The sequence below is a fragment of the Apteryx mantelli genome, chromosome 3 (assembly GCF_036417845.1).
Source record: "Apteryx mantelli isolate bAptMan1 chromosome 3, bAptMan1.hap1, whole genome shotgun sequence".
In the NCBI taxonomy this organism is placed as follows: domain Eukaryota; kingdom Metazoa; phylum Chordata; class Aves; order Apterygiformes; family Apterygidae; genus Apteryx; species Apteryx mantelli.
The window spans coordinates 90609407-90633866 of record NC_089980.1 but is presented as its reverse complement, the minus strand read 5'-3'; the positions used below and the strand labels follow the sequence as shown (position 1 = coordinate 90633866).

Below are 24460 nucleotides of genomic sequence, written 5' to 3'. Positions count from 1 at the left end.
ATGAAGTCAAATTCCAAATCGTGGTGCTTCGAAAATATAGCAGTAAGCATACTTGATATAACATAGTCCACTAGTACCTCCAGTGAGTTTTTTGCAAAGTGTGTGCTAAGTAATTTAATAAGATAGTAGAATGATATCTTAAATAAGGCAGCAAAAATAGGTCTGATTTTGAAAATAAGCCTATGAGGATTAAAAGAACAGGACCAGGAATCAGAAGTAATGCACAAAAGAGTATTTTAGGCACTGCATATAAAAAAGATGAGACTGGAACAGTATCAGATTAAAAAAAATACAACCCACTAATTCGCAGGGCAGGGGGTGTTCTTCCATCCTACGTGGAACAGAAAAAGTACAGGATCTGACTGAATTTTCACAGGAAATAATGGAAGTGCTTCCTGTCTTCAGAAGGTCTTGTTGCTAAGGCTTTGGTTAACAAACAAACAAACAAACAAACAAAAAACACTCTGTCCATTCTCTCTTACAGATGGCTATAGATGCTAGTAACATTGTTTTCTTTGCCATTGCTGATAACTCTAAGGTGATGTACACTTTCAGCCGTAACTGTACATGTTATTCATCACTATTTTTTAAGCATCTCAGTTCAGTCAACCATTGACAGCTGCCTCCTCCTCCCCCAAGGTATGCTGTAGCAACAGTTCAGTAAACTTGCTAAATGTTTTACTTATTTTTAAAGGAAAAAACAATAAAAAAACTGGGTATTTAATATATTTCTTAGCTAATTAAACAGAAAAGTTGGCTCCACATAGAGTAAGAATTATTCTGAATTACAATCTTTTCTATGTCTACCATTAGCTAGTAATAAACAGGTTTTCTTTTCATCTGTATCTCTTATACATATATGCAGGATAGACAAGGCAAAAAAACACAGCAGTTTTTGCTGTCATCCACTGTTTCATTTTACTGTTTCTCTTCAACATGGGTAAATGTATACTTCTTGGGCTGAGTAACTCTATTATGTGTGTTGAGCTAGAGGGAGAGACGCAGATTTAAAATAGGCTCAGACACATCACTTATGGGGACACAAGTCACCAGACATCAGCTGGTCCATGGTAACTGTCCATATACATGCTCTTAGCCCACAGAAAGGGCCGGATAAAGTGAAATTAGCTTAGCCCTCAAGAGGACTGTGTGTGCAGACAGACAGTTCATACCGACTGGCTAATGGGTGATAACTTGTCCTCTCCAGTAAATTGGTCACATGCAAAAGTGTAAGCCCTTTATGTGATGATGCACCAAGGCTTTATATGGTGCCTTACTTAATAATATATAAGATCTCTTCAGGATGGACTGACCTTTCTCTGTGTTTGTACAGTAAGTGGCACAGTGCTGCCTAGCCTATGATAGGGCTCCTAAACTAGACATCATAGGCCACAACCCAGATAGGAAAATAGGGCTTTCCCAACTCCCATCAGAGTCCAAAAGGTTTTCTTTAGAGCTAGCCTATGCTGGTATATCATCTAGGAGTACCCCAACTTTGAACAACCAGTTTTCACATGAAAGATTTCATGGTTTCTAAGATTTTGTCCTGTCTGTGAGGAACGTACGGATGACAGATAGCCCTTATATCATATTACATGCATTAAACATCACTAATATTCAGCCTTGAGGGAAGGTAAGAAATATCCAAATTTGGGGGATATTTCTTATACAAAGAATGTTCTAATTCTGATATCAACAAGATTAATCAAAGAGAAATTTGGTGTCATTTTCAGCAGATAACACGAGTGGAACGCTTCTGAATTTCCTGTCTGATGTGGGGGGCACTGAGAGATGTGGCCCAGAAATCAGCCTACCTGACGGAAGTCCAGAATGGATACACGGCTTCACATTATAAGAGAGTTCCCTAGTGAAAGGACTAAATAATTCAGTTGTTCTGTCAGACAGTATTTAACAGGTCATTCAGACTCCCCCAGTTACTTCTCTCTGAGCCCAGTAAGTTGTGTTTGACTTTCAGAAGGACATCTAGCCTTGATTAGACGACCATGATACAAGAGAATTCAAGCACCTCTTTTGTTCCAATGGTTAATCAATCTCACTTCTAAGAATATTGTGCCTCATTTTAATTTTAACTTGTCTGTCTGCAGCTCCCAGTCATTGGTTCACTGTTCTATATTTTTCCCCTGAAGATACTTACACACTATAATCAAATTATCTCTTAGAGATTGTGCAATCTCTGTAGGGCATTTTATGGTTCTTTTCTGTACCACTGTTCCAACATCCTTTTAAAAAATGTTGATACCAGAACAGTACATGGTACTCCTGTACCAGGCTCAGCACTGCCATATATAAGGATGAAAATCACTTTCCTGCTCCCATTTATTGCTCCCCTGTTTATACATCAAAGGATCTGCCAGTGCTCTGCTGCATAACACAAGCTCAGATGTAGTTGTTTGTCCACTATAGCCCCAAATTGCCCTCCAACACTGCTTTCCAGGATGTAGTATCCAATTCAGAATATATTCCTGACCTCCTTATTTCCTATATAGCTAAATATTTGTTTAGCAATGTACGTCTTAAATCTGAACATTAATGCTATGATATCAGTTCTGAGTGAGGACATTTGAACCTTTACTTGGAGGCAGTAGGCTTGGATAGTGACGGTTACCTTTTAAAGACTAAGACTTTGGACATGACATGGATATCTGTGGTCACATTACTATTAGAATGTTATTAGGAGATTCAGCTATTGCATAGACCCAAAACAAAGCAGTGAGATAAAGAGAGGGAAAGAATATATATGCACACACTCATACATACACATGTACACAAACACATAAAGATTAATATATTCTAATATTCACAAATATTTCTGGTTTTACACAATATTAATTTTATTGTTTTGATAATTTAAAAATTCTACTTCCTTTTTTTGTACATCTCAATGCTTATCATACCATTAGCACTATACATGTGCTTGCATACTTCACCGTAACTGTGTTTTCTACAGAAAAATATAGACAGTAAGAAGTATATTATCTATATATCTGCTATAAATTTTGGATTCAGAATTCCTTTTGCAATCAGCAGCTCTCATTTATGCAGGCATATGCATTTCTACAGCTAATCATGGTGGTTTTGGCAGTTTAAAATCATTTGTCTTTGGAAGAGTTAAACTGTCAAAACCAAATCTTTAAAATAATTTGTCTTTGGAAGAGTTAAAGATGTCAGTGACAGATTTTTTGGGCTCTTGGCCTGAAATATATCATAGGCAATTACAGTATCATAATATTAGAAAAAAATTGAAGTAAAATAAACCAGCAGGATCAAGGCCCCAGAGTATTTTATGCTATTTTTTTCTGGTTTTTTTATTTAATTTTTTTTTGATCTTTTAGACTAATAATTTTTTTATTTTGGAATATTATTACATTTCTGTTTTGTTTGGTCTAAGAGGTTATTTACATTTACTGGGTTGGCTTTTCCTCAAAGTAGGACAATTGTATCAGATGCTTTAGGATAATATGCAGACATGAGTTTTAAGTCCCTTTTCTGCTGTACTAATATATTATCCTAGGCATTATGTTCAAGGTCCACAGAGATTTTTAGGTGAATTCAGATTTGACCCACTCTTTGCTTTGAGGGTCTCAAAAAGTCAGAAGAAGGGAGAGGAAAAGACCAAGAGAATCACCACATAATAAGGCAAGAGATAAAACATCACCTGGATGCACTCCTGGAGACTGCTGTTCCCATGTGCTTGGTTAGATAAATTGCCAAATGATTCTGCAAAGTAGATCTCACAATACTATTAGGCAACAACAACAAAAAAAAAATCTCTACTAATTTGACAGAGGAAAATTCCTTCTGGACTCCCAATCTGCCAAGCCTGATAGAGCCATTTCGTTATTCTCCTATCCTGCTTCAGACAAAGAGAATAATATTTATTTTATTTTTTGTAAGAAAGCCAATAAACCTCCTTAATCAGATCAGCATGTTGCTATAATAAACAAACATTTAAATTTCTGATTTTTGGCACAGCTGAAAGAACCTGACAAGTACACAGAGTGCCTCACACATCAGGCACACAGACACTTGAAATGGCCCTGCTTGTGCTCACACTGGAAGCAGGAGCTTTGGTGAGCATGACTTATATACAACCCTGAAACTACTGCTGTGCTGTGAAGACTTAGTGGTGCTCAGCTCCAACACTTCAGGGGTCTGGTCAGAGACATGAAAGCTGAGGACAGCCTTTGCTGCAGCAACCACAAGATGGTGGAATTCAGGATTCTGAGAGGAGGGAGCAGGGCAAAATGCAGGACCACAGCCCTGGATTCAGGAGAGCAGACTTTGGCCTCTTCAGGGATCTGCCTGGAAGAATCTCATGGGATACAGCCATGGAGGGAACAGGGGTCCAAGAGAACTGGCTGATATTCAAGGATCACTTCCTCCAACCTCAAGAATGGTTCATCCCAGCAAGCAGGAAATCAAGCAAAGATGGAAGGAGGTCTGCATGGATGGACAAGGAGCTCCTGACAAAACTCAAACATAAAAAGGAAGCATACAAGAGGTGGAAGCAGGGACAGGTGATCCAGGAGGAATATAGAGACACCATCCAAGCATGCAGGGATGGGGTTAGGTGAGGTAAAGCCAATCTGGAGTTGATACTGACAAGTCACATGAAAGGTAGCAAGAAGGGCTTCTCTAAGTATAAGCAGCAGAAGGAAGTCTAGCGAAAATGTGGGCCAGCGGCTATATCGGGCAGAAGCCCTAGTGACAAAGGACACAGAAAAGGCAGAGGTACTGAATGCCTTCTTTTGCCTCTGTCTTTACTGATAACACTGACCCTCAGGCATGTCAAGCTTCTGGCATTGAAGGGGGAAGTCTGGAGCAATGAAGACTTACCCTTCATGGAGGAAGATTGGGTTAGGGAACATTTAAACAGACTTGACATACTCTTGATTACCTTTGGCAGATCACTGCGATCAGGAGAGGTGCCTGAGGACTGGAAGAGAGCAAATGGCACCCCTATCTTCAAGAAGGGCAAGAAGGACGATCCAGGGAACAGATAGTCAACCTCACCTTGATCCCTGGGAAGGTGATAAAGTAACTAATCCTGAACACTATTTCCAGGCACGCAAAGGACAAGAAGGTGACTGAGAGTAGTCAGCATGGATTTACGAAGGGGAAATCATGCTTAAACAACCTAATAGTCTTGTATGATGAGATGACTTGCTTGGTCGGTGAGGGGAGAGCAGTGAATGTTGTTTACCATGACTTACCTTGACTAAGGCTTTTAACACTCTGATAACATCCTCATAGACAAGCTGATGAAGTATGGGCTACATAAATAGTCAGAGAGGTGGACTGAAAACTCTTTGAACTGCTGGGTCAGTGGGTTGTCAGCAGTGGTGCAAAGTCCAGCTGGAGGCCAGTGACTAGTGGTGTTCCCCAGAGTCAATACTGGGGCCTATACTGTTTAACATCTACATTAAAGACCTGGATGATGGGACAGAATGCACCCTTAGCAAGTTTGCAGGTGATACAAGATGAGGACGAGGGGCTGATACACCAGAGGGCTGTGCTGCCATTCAGAGGGACCTGGACAGGCTGGGGAGATGGACAGAGAGGAACCTCATGAAGTCCAACAAAGACAAGTGCAGGGTCCTGCACCTAGGGAGGAATAACCCCAAGCACCAGGACAGGCTGGGGGCTGACCTGCTGGAAAGCAGCTCTGCAGCGAGGGACCTGGGGGTCTTAGTGGAAAACAAGTTGACCATGAGCCAACAATGTGCCCTTGTGGCAAAGGTGGCCAACAGCCTCCTGGGTTGCACCAGGAAGAGCGTTGCCAGGAGGTCAAGGGAGGCGATCCTTCCCCTCTACTCAGCCCTGGTGAAGCCACATCTGGAGTGCTGTGTCCGGTTCTGGGCTCCCCAGTACAAGAGAAACAGGGACATGCTGGAGCAAGTCCAGAGAAGGGCCACAAAGATGATTAGGGGACTGGAGCATCTCTCTTATGAGGAAAGACTGAGAGAGCTTGGCCTGTTTGGCCTGCAGAAGAGAAGGCTGAGAGGAGATCTTATCAATGTGTACAAGTATCTGAAGGGAGGGTGTCAAGAGGATGGGGCCAGATTCTTCTCAGTGGTGCCCAGCGACAGGACACGAGGCAACAGGCACAAACTGAAACACAGACAATTCCATCTGAACATGAGGAAATACTTCTTTACTGTGAGGGTGACTGAGCACTGGAACAGGTTGCCCCGAGAGGTTGTGGAGTCTCCTTCCTTGGAGACATTCAAAAGCCATCTCGACATGGTCCTGGGTAGCCTGGTTGAACTAGATGATCTCACCATTCTGTGATTCTGCAATCTCTACAGCATCTCCACTCAGCAGTGCAGACCCACCCTCAGGTCATCACAGTTCTTTATCCTAGAAAAGTGCTGTCATTTTTTAAAATTTACAATCTGAAATTCATACTAAGGGATGCAATATTAAAGTATAAAACACAGCTACCTGTACCTGAGCCAATATGTCAGAAATTTCTGTATGCCTAAATGCAATCCATTCAACGTTAATCCAGTTCAGTTCAGCTCTTACATTCTTCACCACCAATTATTTACCTCCACAGCTGATGTTCAAGTGATCTTTCCCATCAGGAAAATTGGCACTATCTGAAAAGCAGAAAACATTTGGTAGAAATAACCATAATGATGATAAGTGTTAACACAATACGCTAAACACAGTCCTGGACACAGGCTTTCAAATTCTTATTTCCAGCTTGCAGTTGAAAAACTGTTTCAGACAACATAAAAAGCTGTATCTAACACTTTCTGACAGTGCCATATTGGCTGGGACTAACACCAAAAAAAATGTACATGAAAAGCAAGGATGATTTCACCTTCATTGCTACAGAAACTACTGAGCTATCAAAATAATCAGAAAATTAAAAACCAAAATACTGAGAGAAAAAATACTGAGAGAAACCAGCCAGATTGCCTTCCAGCAGCTTCAGCTGGAAGACCAATGGGATCTTGACAGCATTGGTATCATCAGCCTTTTAGAGCTATTCAGATGTTGGTTTAACTGAATTAAAGAAAGCAAGCTTTAAGAGAGAAAACAGAAATAGCAATAATGGAACAATTCAATCAACTGAACAAAACCATGTTATAGTCCCCAGAGAGTCCAGAATAAAAAGGTGTGCACTTATCATTGATCAGAACAAACAGAACCCAGAGAACAAAGGTTAAATAAAGCAATAAGAAAGGTACCAAAAGCCACTGAAAATGACAAGTAAAAGGACAAGCAGTAAACTGACACAGACCTTTAAAAGAGGGCTGCCCAAACTTTGCTTAGCTGAAATATGTATATTGACAACCCTCCTCCTCTCTTTTTACTGAAAAAAAAGTATTGATTTAAAATTGAGGTTATGTGTCATGAAAAAGTAGCAAAAAGATCTTTCCAGTTCAATGTCTCAAGGTTTGAATGCTATTCTCTGCTTCAGTCACTTAGTTTCACAGGTTTTTACTTCCACAGTCCTCGGGATGGAGCAAAACCTACCTGAAGGGGGCAGGTACCAATAGGTCTGGATAAGGGATCTGTAAGAGTGCACACACACTCTCCCTTTCTCTCTCTCTCCACAAATACTTCCTCATAGATGGACCTAGGGGAGTCTAATTTTCCTTCATCTCACCAACACATTGACACCTATACGTCCATAGTAGAGATTAAACCCAATTCAGCCATTTCAGTAATCTTAAAGGTTTTGTAATCCTGTTTTATATGAGGCAAAAATGTTAAAAAAAAAAAGTCATTTGATTTAGTCTTATAAAATATACAAAATATTATTCACTTGGCTTTATTGCATATTCTTTCATTAAAGGAGGTAGGGCAAGGTCATTCCATTGGTTTCTTACAATTAGTGTCCAGAACAAGCAAAAGCTTGACACATAACTTCCATTTATAAAACTAGAAAGTAATGTCCTGGGTTATATTATGTGTGATTCTGAATAGTGATATCTCCGTCAGTTCTTCACAGTTCCTCCTTAAGAAACAGAAAACACCTTTTAAAAGAATACTGGCTTTTCCATGGTTAACTCCTGTGACTAGGAAGCCTTGCTACTTCCTAGGAGCATATATATGTATATATATATGCAGAGGCTTTAGGAGAGAGACATTTTGGTTTAGCTTTTCACTCTTCAGAATTTTTTCAGGAAGAACATGCCAGGTTTTGTTCACCTCTTAGCTTTATCTTTATTTTACTGTATGGAATGTAGTTACCTTTAATTCTATATGTGATACAATTTTATATGGGAAGTCATGTCACTACATAATTACAGATATCTAAGACATCTTTTGGTATAAATGTTAAATGTTCTGAGCTCACCATATTCATAGCCACTTTATTCATAGCTGGTAGTATTAATTGCCCAAATTTCTGCCTCCATTTCTCTCTCATCTTTTATTTTTGTGCTTTCTTCCTGCTGGAAATAAAATTTTGCACTCAAAGCAATATAACATTTCAATAAGAAAGAGCAGTAAAAAATATATTGTTAAGAACTTAGGTTTACCTAGTGTTCACCAATAGCAGAATCAAGCCATTCTCCAAAAGGCTTTAGTGAGTGCATTTTCACCTGTTTTCACCTTTTTGCAGTTTGCATACTTAAGATCAGTAAACAGATGAATTAATGAAGCATCTGAAAAAGAAAATTCCTTTAGACATTGCTCATCTGTGACCACTTGAAAAAACGGTTTTGTGTTATGCTTTGGTTGTAAGGGATAATTTATGAGCTGCACCCTAGGAGGAGAGCTGTCACTTCTGTCTCTCTCATTGCCACAAACACATGAATCTGTTGGGACATAGGAACACCATCGTGAGCAGAAGGAAGACAGCATCAACAGTGGAAATATATCGTACATAAAAGTGACACACACACAAAAGAGCTATAAATCAGAAAACAAATTAGCAACAAAAACAGGCAGCTTCCTTGCTGCCAATACCTATCACCACAGGAGCTAGGGAGACATTAGCCAGGCAGCGTGTCGCTCTGATTCAGCAAACCCACTAGCCCCTGGTGGCACTGGTTTGACAGTGAGCATGTGTAAGCATGATGGGTCTTCTCAAACATGCAAACAAACTCCAAGGAGGCTGCTCCTGTGCACAGAGTTAATGCCCTGCATAAGGATTGCTTTTTTTTTTTAAGGAGACTTGGGGCATTCATAAATGGCATCGTTCCATCTATCTGATGTAACTAATTCACCGGCTTTTTATTACCTGAATTTCCAGGTAATAAAATTTATTGCTCTCTGTGGCTAGACAAGGAAACTGATGTATGTGAGTGTATCCATGTACATATGTGGATGTATGCAAAAGAGAGGAAAAGAGACAGTGTAGTATAAGATAAAAATTCATCAAATTTCATTTTCTTCTTTTTTTTCCTTTAAAAGCATATCATTTGAAATTATCTGCATAATTCTTACATGTTTACATAGCAGCGAATTCTGTTGTTCTGTATGGGATGTTACAGAGCAGAAAATAATAATGCCTTATCAAAGATATAATTGACTGTTGAAGAACTGTCAAGTAGGAAAAGGAGAAAAAATATGTGGAACAATATGGTATCAGCCAATTAGTGGTAAACAAGTGATTATTCTGTTCTATACCATTCTGGACTATAGGGAAAACTAGTCTCCCATTCTACTGTTAACTTCATCATTTTCAGCTTATAAAACCCAACAGCAAGGATACCTACCAAAACTTTTTATGAATTAAATATTACAAAGTTACTTGATTGTAACACAGGAGATCTGAATGTCCTCACTTTGTCTAAAGGTTTGAGAGAAACAACATTGCTAAGGACAGGCCAGAAGACTAAGTATGTCTAATATTTTAAGACGAAAATGTATTAAATGTATTAATGTATCAAAATAGGGTTTATTTTGAGCACTGTTTTTTTTTTTCTGAAATAGCATTTACATTTATTTTTGAATCATGAAGAATATGAAGACTGTCTCACATATTTATGTACATGCATACCTATGTATAGATATGAAAATAATTTAATCTTACAAAAAGTACAATACTGTCACTAAACACTGGAAAAATCCCACAGGTTAGAGAAAATTTAGACATTTCCTTTTCATGCAAAAGCAAAGGATATTTATGTCAGCCTATATAAATACTAAGCTGGAGTTTGTCAAGAAGATCTGGGACAAAGCACATCTTCATACCTAAAAACATTCTAAAGTCTTTAAGGCTCAAGCCTCTCCAGCATTTACTGCAGGTGTTCACTGTGGTTTTAACTGCTTTTCCCTCTATGCTGTTCCACACTTAACACTGACAAACCAAAATGTCTCAGTTTTCAACAAACGCACAATGGAACCAATAAAGAGCAGAGGGTGCCATTTACCTTGATTTCAGCAAGGGTTTCAGCACTGACTCCCACAGCATCTTTGCCACCAAACTACAGATATATGGACCAGATGGATGGTGAGTGAAAAAATGGTAGGACTGTCAAGCCCAGGATGGTTATCAATGACAGTCCTCAAGGGCCAGCAATGGGACCAGCGCTGTTCAACATCTTTACCAGCAACCTGGAGAGTGGGACAAACATCACATTCATCAGTTTGCAGGTGATTGGAGGGGATATGCTGGAGGTCACGGCTGTCAACTAGAGAGACCTTAGTAAGCTGAAGGAAAGGGCTGGCTGGTATATCCTGAAGATCTGCAAAGACAAATCAGACTGAATACCTGGGATGAAATAACCGCACACAGCTGTGGAGGCTTGAGACTGACTGGCTACGTAACACCTCTGCAGAACTCAAATTACCCATGGCTGCACAGAGCTCAAGACAGGCTTGTTTAATGGCTACTCCTGGGGTGTGGCTTGTTGCCTGGTTTAAGCTCCTTGCTGTCATGATGACACTAAATTAATGTAGTCTTTAACATGCCTAAACTACACAATGTGTTGTGACTACAGTGTAGACATAACCTCAATAAACAGCACATTTCATCAGCTCAATGCTTAGCAGTGATGAAGAAGACAGTATGATATTTGTGTTTTTCTCCTTTAGACAAGGAACAAAAGAGAAAAATATAAAATGCCATTATGGTATTGTGTAAACCCAGCCATCATACTAGCTCAATAAAGAGCTAGTGGAATTAGAAAAGCTCAGAGAAGGTGGCAAAAATGAACAAAGTTACTGAATGGTGTCTGTATGAAGAGAGATAAAACTGGTCAGAGCTCTCAGCTAGATGAAAAAAATTTGGGGTGGGGGAAGATACGATAGAGGTCTGTGAAGCTGTGACTGTCACAGAAGGGGTAACAGTGAATGATTATTCTGTGAAATAAACACTCATCAAGTTAAAGACAAAAATGACTTCACCACACTGTGCATACCTAAACTATGAAATCATTGCCATGACACTGTTGAATCCAGCATTATGTGTTCAAATATAGATTAGCTAGACTGGCAGAAAAAAGATCCATCAATTATTATTAACGGCAACACTGTGGATGTAACAGATTGCTGGAAGCTGGGAAGGCATATGGGGGGAAGCTTCACTATATACTTGCCCTCTTCTGAAAACCTTTTCCTACATTTGTGCTACCAGCCTCTCTCACAGGAGATACTAGACTCTGCAGACTTTTAGTGCAACCCAGTACAGCTATTAGTACAGTTTTAAATGATATTAGGTGTGGAATTTGGCAGTGTCAAACAGCCTCCGTTTTGGATTATTTTTTTAAAAGCAGTGGAAATAAGAAAACCTGATCTTCCCACAACAGATCTTTGGCATTCTTCTGTACCGTCTGTGGCTGTTTCTTCAATCTTTATCTGCAACTCTCATTCACTGATGGGGATGTTCTTGGAAGCCATCTACTGTTCATTTTAAGATCAAACACCCAAAGCACAGAACATCTGAGTTTGAGTCAGGATTTCCAAATCAGACCTTGGACCCACTGGAGCAATTCCAGCAAAGGGCTACTAAGCTGATGAAGGGACTGGAGAATCTGTCATATGAAGCAAGGCTGAGAGACCTGGGACTCTTCAGCCTGGAAAAAAGACTGAGGGGGATCTTATCAATGTGTATAAATACCTGAAGGGAAGGTATAAAGAGGATGGGGCCAGACTCTTCTCTATGGTGACCAATGATAGGATGAGAGGCAACAAATTTAAGCACAAAAAGTTCCATCTGAAGATGAGGAAAAAATTCTTTCCTGTCATCTTTTGTGAGGGTGACAGAGCACTGGAACAGGTTGCCCAGAGAGGCTGTGGAGTCTCCATCCTTGGAGACGTTCAAAAGCCATCTGGATAGGGTCCTGGGCAACCTGCTCTAGGTGACCCTGCTTGAGCAGGGGGGATGGACGATGATTTCCAGAGATCCCCTCCAACCTCAACCGTTGTGTGTGATTCTGTGATCCAATTCTATTAGAAATAGGGTGGTTGCTATCTAAGATAAAGAAGTAATTCATTATCTCCAACTCTACAAAATGTTTGCTCTGAGAAAGATTTACATGAACAACGGAAACATGTAGGTCTACTTAACAGTTATTGCAGAATCTGAGCATTGCATAACAGACATTTACTATTAAAGCCATGAGGAGTTGTTTCTTTTTCTTTATTTTTAAATCTAAAAAAGATTGACAGGTAATTGAACTTAATGTTTCAGGCTGAATTGAGTCCAAAATCATACTGCCATTTACAAAATAGAAAAACTTTCCATGTTGTTCCAAAATATCCCTAAGAAATCTGCTTATTTTGTAACTGTGGGAAATGTCACAACCACAAAATATTGGTCTTTTTCATCCAAGATATGTTGGTATTAATATTTAAACTGTCTGAGGCAAGGCATTTTCATCTATTTTTCATTTCAAATTTTGATTCACAGCCTCCTGTTTTACTGAACCCATCTGCAGCTCTGTCTGCCTTTTTAAAATGTTCAGTGGGCAGAATTCTCTTCTGTGATTTATACCTTGATCAAAATGAGTGGAATAAACGCATATGTTTTGAAGACCAGCTACATGTACGAAGTCTCTGATAAATGTTGAGAAGGTTTCCAGTTCCTACCAATTGCATTGTCGTACCCGTTTTGTTCTACATATTGCATCAGCTTAAGAAGATGGGCTAACCCAAGGCAAAAACAATTAAGAAGTGTTAAGAAACACAGAATCTGAAGCAAAAAGAAAAAAAATACTTATATTCCAGTGCAACATATAAGACCAATTTTGTCTAATATGCATTACTGCATAACATTATTATTTACGCATAAACATTAATATTTTTGAAAGATTAAAAAAACCTATTTTCAAATATATTTTGAACCAAAAAAAAAGGTTGGAAGATTATCATCACATACTCCTTTACTCTCAGCCACAGAAGTCAGTAGCTCAGACTTACACAATTTATGGGTGATTCTGGTTCTTTCCATTCCAAGAAAATCTGAAGGTAAAATATTAAAAATACCTATTTAAATAAATATCTGCATCTCTATCTAGGCACCTAAATAAGTAGCCTTTGGACTACATAAAATGACTACAGCAACACTAAAACCTAACAGTTGTCATTCCCAACGTTAACTGTTTCACAGACTACAGTTTTAAGAGACAGACCCTACAAGTTTGTTTATGCCACAGCTTCAGTCACCCACTCCCTTCTTAATGCACAGATCCGCATTTTGTCCTGGCCAGATACCAAAGCCTCCAGCTTCCCTCCACAGATTATACTACAGTTAACAATCCTCAACCGTTTGTCATGAAGAGACATAAAATAAGGTGAATTTGGTTCTCAAGCACAAAGGAGAAGATGGCATTATGTTTTACCTCACTTTCCCTCCTGGTATGTTTGGGTCAGGTATTCTGACCTTCTCTATCCTGGTGTAGTGTTTGCTACAACAATGTATCAAAGTCAGTGCAATGTCAATGTTAATGATAAGAAGTTCATCATTAAAGAGTAATTGCATTATTATTCATCAGTCGTCACTGAAGTACCCCAGCTGCCCACTTGCCAAATCACAACCATGTCAAGGTGCGAGCTGATGGCTGCCCAGAGCTCCCTGGGTGAAGTCTGAGTAGATGCCTTCTGACAAAGCAATCAGTCTTCAAAGAGATAAATGGAAATGAAACCTAACTATTTGAATGCAACTTTGTGTATAACAACTCACACATTGCTTCCCAAAATAGAATTTTTCCACCACTATTCTGAAAGGAAAACATTCTCACTCTGGAGCAACGTAGTAGGGGTGTCTCAGACATTCTTGGATCTTAACTTATCCTGCTGAGGATACTGAGAGCACAGAGCTGATAGATCTTATACTTTACAGCGTAAAGTCTTTGGGGAACAAGTGTCTTTTTGTTTGTGTCTGCATACTAATTTTCCGGTCTGTGAGTAGAGCTGGTAGTAAAAATAATCGCTAACAAAACAATAGCAATGCAATGCACTGAAATAGGAAACCATAGTGCTGATCAGGATATTTAGTCTATTGCTATTGTATTGATATATTGGTGTACTGTACTCTGATATACACAGACAAATATATTTAAATCATGCTTATTATGGCATACCTATTCCACTTAAGCATCTTGGGAAATCTCTCCTTGGACTTTTCAGCACTAAACTGATTTCAGTGAAAAACAATTCCTTTACTCTTTTCAAAAAGAAATGCTTTTGAGTGAAATAACACTTCAGTATTTCAGCCTCCACAGATTTAAAACTCATATGCCGTATAATATATGATGGTTCCCACTAGTATGTAGTATATAACTGGCTCCTGGGAACCATCTAAACAAGGGACATACAACGGTGACACAGGCTCTCGAGGTACAGAGATGGGTCTAGACAGGGAGTCCAAATGTGGTGCAGCTAAACAGAACTTGAGGAAGCCCTTTGACTTCCCCACACGCTGTGTTATGGCCCTCCCCACCCAAATTGACGGGTTTGCTGAGTCGGGGGCTGAATAGACTGAGGGCACTACTCTAACACAGAACCTGCTGCCTTTTCCACAGCACCATTTTGACCCTGCACTGCAACCATGACAGCTTGGGTGAGACAACTTGCTTGTACAGCTCTAAGCACTACACAAGGCGAACAAGCATGGCCAAAGCTGACCCTTATTTTCACTTGTGTAAATAAGCATGAGAGCGTGGTTTTGTTTGGTGTGAGGATATTGATTCTACTCACAGAAAATGTCGGGGAAACAGCTTCACAAAATCGTTATACAGAATGCTCTGGAGGACTCCAGTTTCATAGTGGTCCTAAAGCAACACACAGAGCAATGGGGAAAAAAGAAGCATTTTCCTACAGGTGTTCCCAAGATCTATCACTTTTTCCCTTCTAATCTTTTTATGTTTAATTAACAGAAGAAAACATGTGAAGAATACAGAAAGGTAATTTTCCCACTGTATAAAGAAGAAATCATTGCAGAATTGCAGTGGAAAGGAGAAAAGGAAGGCGTCTATCTAGGGAAAATAAATGTTCCTCCCATGCATTCGTGTTATGAACCACGCTCGCTAGCCAATAAAAATGTTACCCTGATACGCTGCCCAGTTTGTTCATAGGGGAAATGAGTTCTGTACTGAAGAAAGAGAAACTGCTATCTGACTTATTGGCAGTTAAAGGTGAACTAAGATATGAAAATGGCTAAGACAGCACAAAGACCAGTGAATAAGAACTCAAATTTGGCACAAGAAGGACACTCTGAAGTCCTTTCATGACAAACAAAAGCTTCCCTTCCCCTATCAATGATGTTTTGCTCCTGTATATTCAGAAAAAGAGCATGTATTAAAGATCAGGATGCTTTGATTTTGTATGAATTTATATTTGATTCACATTTGCAAGCTTCTTTGCCTAACTACAGGACACCTAAACCTGTAATTTTTTTTAATGAAAGTTGAAATTCTTGCATAATCACTGAACTTATGGTAGGCCTTCAAGAAAAAATATTTATTGCATTAAAACCAAGAGAGCTGGCAACAATGAATCTGATTCTGACAGAAGCTTTAGCACTTTCTGCCTTTAGCAGTGCTAATTAATGATTAGCAAGCTTCTGTTTCACACAAGATTCCTGTACTTTCCATACTTATTTTAAATTTTTTGTGCATATACTAGCAACATAATATATCCAGAAAAAAAAAACATGAGTACAGTATCTCATAATTGCCCATGTTCTAGATGAAAAAGATAATCTGTGACCTTGAACAAATTTTTTGTTGTTGTTTATTGTACTTGGCTTGTTCTTCCTTTCCTGAGAAAATTGTTTGTATAAATGCCATTTCTGTTGGCATATGGTAATTAGATAATTTAGGGAGGAGATTTACAAAGATTCTTATATTAATAAAAACTAGCAATTAAAAAAAGCAGTCTTCAAATGAAGCTCTAAATCAATTCATGTTAATCAATATTATTAAAATGTCTTTTCTGCATATGTCACAGCAAAATTATAAAATTGCAATCTTTCTTCTGTAGCTAACATGGCTGAAACAGAAGTTAAATAAGCAGAAAAGGTTTTATGAAATATATGGCATACTTTCCAACATTTAAAAGCATTTCCTGGCACAGCTCTGAGAAGTAATTTAGAGACTGCTGGATGCCCAAGGGAAGAGAGCAGTGGTATATATTCTGGGGAACTCTATATAAGTTTAATATAAGTAACTAATTTTTCAAGGCCTCAAAAAGGTTAGCAGTGTTTCAGGTAAGTAGCCTGCAGTCACAAAAGCAGCACTCCGCAACAACTGCCTTTTTCCAGCAACAACTGTGTTAGGCATGTGCTGGCCTGCCAACTGTCTTTATTTATTCAAGTTCATGTACCTCATCATCATTTTTTTTTAAGATGTCTTAGTCCTCACTTGCCCCACTTATCAGCACCCTAAATATGTCAAATCCTTTTCTACTACCTTCATCCTAGGTATGTAAGTCTCTCCGCTTCATCTGTCTTCTCTTCATTTGAATCTGGAGAATTCTTCCTCCTTTTTTTGTCTCTTTTTTTTTCTAATGTATCTTTTTTATCCTTTCTGCTCTGGAAATTTGCAGCATCTAGGTGACTGCATGGTAGAGGCACCCAGTGGTAATAAAGGCAGTAAAAACAGGCTGTGATGGTCTGTGTGTACCATGTGCATCGAGTGCCCCTAATTCCTGATGTACCACTGTCTCCCTTAGGCGGGGAGCCATAAAGAAATAATTCTTATAGGCAGCCCATGGACCTGGCCAGGGCTTTCTTTCATGGAGGGATGCTACATTCTTGGAAATATTTAGACATATCCTAACAGCATGAGTGCCATTGGATAGGTAATCAGCATCTATATTTTGCAATGAAAATAGAAGGTGTGAGCAAACTAGAAAAAGCTACACTGCAGTAGAGCTGTTTGCCAAGCTAATTTTCCTTGGTCCCCATGAATAAATGAGCTGCAATAATAGACATCCCCTGTAATGGATCCATGGATCTACAGGTCACTTTCCAGTTTGTAGTTCTGTAGCTACTTTAATGAGGTCATCAAAACACAAAAAAGGATCAAGCAATATACACAATGTTTTTTACAAGATTTCTAATATGCTGATTCTTCAGATTTTCATGGGTTCACTGGGTGAGAAAAGACTTTATATAATGGCTAGGCAAGGAGACTGACAGAGTAATTGTTAATTTTTCGTACTGTATGATGTTTTTGCTGACCTTATTTCTCCCTTAATTTCTCCAGACTGCTCCAAAATGCCATGGCATATCAGCCTACCCAGACAGGACAATGGGTATTTTAATGCATATGAAAACCATGTATTCCCCTTAAAAAATATATGATATCTACTAATTGTGGGAAAAAGAAAAGTAAATGGAGCATAAAATGTTATGAATTAAACCCTATGAAAGTTATGTCCCCACACAGTGAGGTAGAGCAATGCATTAGTTTGAATTCATACTAGTGCTTACCCCAAGCATTAAGTTGTCTGAGTCCTGAGGGATTTAATGATACATACTAGCCTAACCTTCCTGCCACATGTTTGACATCAGCCAAAAGGTTCACAATCAAGAATTTCATCAAGAATTTCCTCTTGACCCAAACACAGGCTCATATTCAATATCTGAGAAAATTAAAAATACCCTCTTCAAGAGCCTTCTAGCAAGGGCAACCTCATCCATATTGGCAGAGCAGACAGGTAGTCCTCAGCAGACATAGTCAGTTCTCTGCATGGTCTATATTATCATAGAGCACAACATTCAGCCATGCGCACAGCAATGCATCTTCCTCACAGGGGAAAACAAGAGCACTCTGATGTGAGTCCTGAAGCTCCTGCAGAGGTATACAGGTTTTTTTGCAAGTGTCACCTTGCAAAATTTCTTAATCACACAACTGTTTGATTATGCCTAGATAGCAAATGCAAACGAAGCCTTCTTCTCTCTGGCAGTACATCTCTCCTTTTCCTTCTCACTAGGTTTTTAACACTGAACTACTCATGGTTATGAATGGTACCTAGGTGTCATGAGGAATGGTGAATTGGAAGAATAGAAATGTGGTTAACAGGCAAAAGCTTTTTATCTAAAAATATCACTTATTGGGCAAACTGCATATACTTTCCAGTTAGCAAATACTAATAAGAAACAAGAAGGCTTAGCTTTTTGAATAAGGAATCATGAGCTAGTGTCATACAACACACTGTTTTTCTCACTCCTAACTCTTTTTTCCTCATCTTTAAAATATAAAAATACTTGCAATACCTTTCAGTGTTAAGCATCATACTGATCCTGACAATGTTTTCTTGATATATATATATATACACAGTGTCTTAACAAAGGTATTGTGTATCCTTAGGCATTCCTGGAGGTGAAAATTGTGTTCCACTGCAAGGTGTCCCTGAGGTGAATCTTACAGACTAACACCTGTTCCTCTGAACCTAGTTTTAATGAATTACATGTGTGTTGGAAAGTCATTGGGGGAAATAAAAGAAGGTATTACTGTTTCAGGCTGCTACAGCAGCTTAATTACTGGAATATAAGCAGAGAACCCGGTGCCCCCAGTCCACAGGACAGAGGTTCTTTCCTGCTGCAAGAAGGCTCTGCATTCGCTAAGCTTATACTCCTTCGTATTTCTACATGATTCATAGCACTCAAGCTTGCCTATTGCACAGAGAGAATCTCTTTCCTAATTAATAGCAGGTGTTTAAAAACATACATTAAAAAACTTGCACAGAAGTGTGCTCTGATACTTAATCTCTATACAACCAATTGGCAAAAATAAATTCTTTACTTCACTACTCTGACAAAAAAGCAGCAGAGTGAAGCAGGTGTTGTTCCAAGAGAAATGCTGCTGAAGCTTCTAGATTATTTCCATTGGCTATAGATAGATGTTTAGCTGTGTGTATGTTTGACCAGGCAGAAAAGGTTACCTTCTATCTCTGTTCAAAAAATTAGAGTGAATTGATGTTTGGGGGCCTGGGGGGGGGGGGGGGGAAATTATATAGTAATTTCCTTTTTGTTTTCAATTTCTGATAGAGACTTTTGCAAATGTGAATTCTATTTCATGTGTTTGTTAATGGCTGCAAGCTTCTGCCAAGCAAAACTATTTCCATGATGTACGAAATGGGAAACAGCATTAATTCTAAGGTTATAATTTCCCTCATTTCCCTCTGTGAGGTGTATTATTCAATTCATCATGCTATGTTATTTAGCAAAATATTTCTAGCAACATCAGTTATTTTTACTCTGTTAAAATTATAAGAACCCCTGCAACTGACCCAGTGTTTCTTTTTATTCACAGATGGACTTATTCTTTAAAGGGTAACTATAATTTATACTACTTAAGAATGATAATTATAGAATTAAATATGTTCAAGCATGCCCCTTGCTCCTCAAAACACATAGATCCTTACATTGATAGGACACTGGTGAACAAGGCAGTAGAAGTCACGCTGTTCATATTTCAGAGTAAAAGATATACAACCATTATATGCATAAGCAGATAATCTGCACTTTTCTGGGCTTCTTGACTCCTCATATGTATTCTCTTTTATGATGATATAGATTCAATTGTCACATTTTTCATTTAAAAGATTTACAGTCTTTGTGTTGTTGATACCCAAATAGACATATCAAAAAAAAGAAATCCTTCTTTACTGAAAATTTACTTTTTTTTTTTTCCCCCAAGAAGCCCCTCGACTTGAAACAGAGGCCTGGAGAAGTGCCACTTATATGACTTAATCATATCTGCCTGTAATATAGCCAGTGACATTCAGAATGATCCCCAAAATGCCTACTCCACTTTACTACCCAACCCACAACACAAAACACTCAAAAACACCCTATAACTAATATACCAGAATGAAAAGACCAAAAGCCGTAAGTAAATAATGACATAGCAAGTGCATGATGGGTATTGTGAATTTCATAATTGCCTCCAATAGCAGGGAAATTATTAAATAAGGCAAGATGTTTCTTAAAAGACGACCCTATCTGCTCTCCCCAAAACATGCCCACATTCTCACCTGAAGAGAAATCTTTTATGAATTAAAATCTGCAATAGTCTTAACTCTCATAATCTGAGCAGGATTTACCAGCCAAGCACTTCAGACTTTTTACATTTTAGTGACACCCATGCATCCCAGACAGTGTACTGTCTACAGATGCAACAACCAATAGTACATCAGAGGAAAAAGGGAGGACAAAGAAGAAAAGCTGAGTACAAGTAAAACAAAGAGAAAAAAAAATCTTCTTGTCCCCACCAGTGTCCTGAAGTGTGCGATTAATGTAACACAGATAAGGTACAAACAAACAGCAGTTCAATCTCCCTTCAACATCTTTGGAGAAAGCAGAGTAATGGGTACCCAAGGACACATTACAAGCTGAATTTTCTATATGTTGGAATGCTGCAATTTGTCATGTAATCTCTTCCCGAGGTTTACCAAGCTTCATCTTCTTGCAGTTTATACTCCTCGCAGTGCTGTTCTGTTTTCAGGTTATTGTAGTTCTTCACTCTTGAGATGCCTGGGAACATTCTATTATGGAGCAACATGAGATACATTCCTCTTCTGGGAAGAACTTTCCTCTGGTCAGCACTAAATTAATTGGTAGCAACTTGTAACGAAAAAAATAGAATATGCAGTGTGTCCACTAAAACACCACCCTTCGTAATAACATTATTAATACATGCATTTATAAAAAACGGTATTGGTTAGCTTTGTCTCCTGTATCCTTGGCAGAAATATACCTTTATCTTTCATGTGACTCAATAGGCCCAATGTAGCAGTCTGACACCTGAGTAACAAGAAGTGGTGAGCAAAGCCGAAGAACAGGAGACACAGAATTTGCTTCTATTTCTCATAAGGACAAAATCCCTGTGGCAAAGTTTAAAATCTTTCCCTCAATCATTTAGTGTAGCCTTACTAAATAAGAAAGAGGTCACAGCTGACAAAATATAAAATAGGAATATTCTGAAATAGCTGATAAATTTGACCACATGTACATGAGCGTGTAAGTAAACAAACTGGTGGATAAAACAAGAACTGTGTATTTAAGCTCCTGAACAAATTCCTTCGCTTTCCTATATCTCTGGAAGGCCAGGATCCATATTTTCAGTAGCAGTGAGGGATTTTAGACAAAGGAACGCTTATTTCTCTATATGCCTTTAATACCCAGACACACCAGCAATCCTTCACAATCTAACAATTCACTGAAGAGCAGTTCAAATAAGAAAATCCACAGACTGATTCAAATTCTAACAGGGACTGTGAATGTAACTCTAATTAGGAGAATTGTATAGATCAGGGACACATTACACAAACACAGAATTGTACAAATTAAAGACTGTACAAATTAAAGACTGTCAGGTCAGCTAATCCGTAGTTTGTTCGCAGGTTTTTGCTGAGAGAAGAAACTTGGGAACATTGAAAACTCTTGTCAGGGAGCAGCAAGAGCAGGACTGCCCTCGGAGGGGGACAAGCCTGGAGCCAAGGGTGACCCCAGCACAGGCAGAGCCCTCTCCGATGGGTGCAGGTCCACAGGCTCCATCCACATTGGAGAAATAAATCCAATCTAACAACTTTGACAGAAAATTCTTCTGTGAGTCAGAAGCCTTCTCATCTTCTCAGGCAGCATTTTCAGATGCAAAACCTTTCTTTAGTCCCAGATGATTCCTGACAAACATGGACTGCAACATATACACTATTTGAGTTCCTTGCAGAGTAACTTCACCCAAAACAATTTCTAATAGATGAACAGCAGAAATCAAAATCAGGAGTGGAATCACTTAAAGTAAACAAATCCAAAAAAGTGATTTATACAAGTACAAATGCCTGTAACAATCACAGATTTCAAATTAAGTAACACACAAAAGGCTGGATCATGAGCCTTGATTACAAAACTGTAAGGCCCAATCCAATACTCCATCTAACTATCCAAAACCATCCATGTCTAGGAAGAAAGGCTGGTTCCCCAGATAAGGGGAACTGGTCCTTCCCTTCCCCATGCAAGCAGTCCAACCTCAGTGCATTAACCAGCACAAACAGGTAGGGAGCAGAGAGCAAAAATTAGCACTATCTGACCTCCGCTTACTCCCTGTAAAGAGCCAGAACTGAACAGCGTAGTCCCACGCCAGGCCTGATTTGAGAGCGGGTGCTGCTGGTTTAGATTCAGATGGTAGAAACTAGTGAAGTAACAACCTGCCAGACACTTTCTGGCCTGCAGAAACATGTGGATTTCATTTAGACAATTCTTGATAAGGGAAGGCGGTCCCTGCACTCTCCTGATACAGCATATTCATCCTCAGTTTCAAAACACATTATAATACAAAAATGATTTAACTGCTTAATGAGGTTCTATTCAGTCAGAAAAGTCATATCACAACTCTCTATTGTCCCTTGACGTAGCTCATTAGGTTTAGAAACACTGGCTGAAAAATGCAAGTCGTCCAGACTCTTTCTACTTGCAATAAAATTTATGACCTTCTCAGAAAAAGATGCTATTTGCAACTGTATCTCTCTGTAAGAAATAGTGATGTTTAACCTTACAAAAATTCTCTGTATTCCCCCATAAACCCAGGAAAATGTTTACCTATTTGTAATGCCTCTTGGGCTGTTCTATCTTTTTCAGCAATATTTTATGAGAAGATGCATAAAGTTTGTCTTTTCATATATATGTACATATGTATTTAGAAACTGATTTTAAGAAATATTAAATGCACACAAGTCCATAAAGTGACTACATTCACCGACATATGTTCAAGACCTGTGGAAATAGGGGTCTCAAAAACCGTATGTCTAAAGTCGATGGTAATCGTAGAACCATGGAACAGAACAACTTCTCTGGGCAGTCTGGTCAGTATTTAATGGCCCCTGTGGTAAAAAAAATAATAATAAAAAAAAATTCCTAATACCTAATCAGAATTTCCCATGTTCCAGCTTGTGTCCGTTGCCACTTGTCCTAACACTGTGCACCTCTGAGAAAAGTTTGACTCTGTCTTGTCTGTATCTGTACTTCTGGTTAGGTAGTTGTAGACAGCAATTAGGTCCTCTCTGGACCTTTTCTTCTCCAGGCTGAGCAAACCCAGCTTTCTCTCAGCCTCTCCTCACCATCATGTGCTTCAGCCCCCTGACCACCCAAGGGAAAGCATCCCCAAATGAGCCCACCAGGAGGCTTCCCAGCTACCATGCAGTGAGCTGGTGAATGCTGTTGCTACCACATGCTCTTGCCACCCAGGCCACCCTCGGAGCCAGTAATGACCCTATAGGAGAATGCAAAGTATACACTCTAAGCAAAATGATTTCTTTTTTCTTGATAGCTATTTTAAGTAAGAAACAAGTATAATATTAATTTTAATTACTTTGTATTTCTTCATATAGAAAAAAGATAAGGTAAGTGCCCCTTGACTTTCAGCACCATGTTTTAAGTCAAAGATGAACACGCTCATTTAAAAGAGGAAAGGCATTCTTCTGGTTCTATTTTGCTTAATAAAATAAAATAACAAGGAAATAAATGGGCCTGCAAGTAACTTAAAGATGAAGTAAAATTTTGAAAAAATATATAAATCTGAAAGAGGCAGATTTGAATCATTAAGTTGAAAGGAAAAAAAGTTGCCTGTGTTTATCTGTATAGGAAATGAGCATGGATACATAGTGAAGAGCTAAGATAAGTCAGCAACGAGAAAAAGTTTTTAAAAAAATGATTATACTTAGGATGTATATTTTCAAGGATTTGAGCTTCTTTTGTTGCTGCTTTTGTGAGTCCCTTGATGCCTGTGCTTAGGCTGTTGCCAAATCTTTGAGCTAGGTGCAATTAAAGTACTTTGATTTGAAGAACAGGGTGAGATTGGGTGAGAATAGAAACACTTGTGTAATCAGCAGGTGCCGGGGTTCTCCATACCCAACTGTGCCAACTGGTCCCTTTGTGTGGACTGCAGGAACACAGGGCTAAATCAGTCAGCCCTGACACAGCCAATAGATATTGGCATCGCCCATGTCCCACTGTTATTCTAAAATAATTAAGGCAATGAACATCCACATTATCCTTTTTCCTTATTATTTCAGTATTGTATTACAG

At 38.8% G+C, this 24460-nt stretch overlaps 1 long non-coding RNA gene across 1 annotated transcript in view; it reads right to left on the bottom strand.

Annotated features, from left to right (window-relative positions):
• The window catches only part of LOC136991682 (uncharacterized), a 112861-nt gene extending 109107 nt beyond the window's left edge, over positions 1-3754 (bottom strand). The window contains exon 1 of the long non-coding RNA XR_010883897.1: positions 3677-3754. This is a non-coding gene — a long non-coding RNA (uncharacterized lncRNA). The remainder of the gene's footprint in view (positions 1-3676) is intronic.
• Between the last annotated feature and the right edge of the window lie 20706 nt (positions 3755-24460).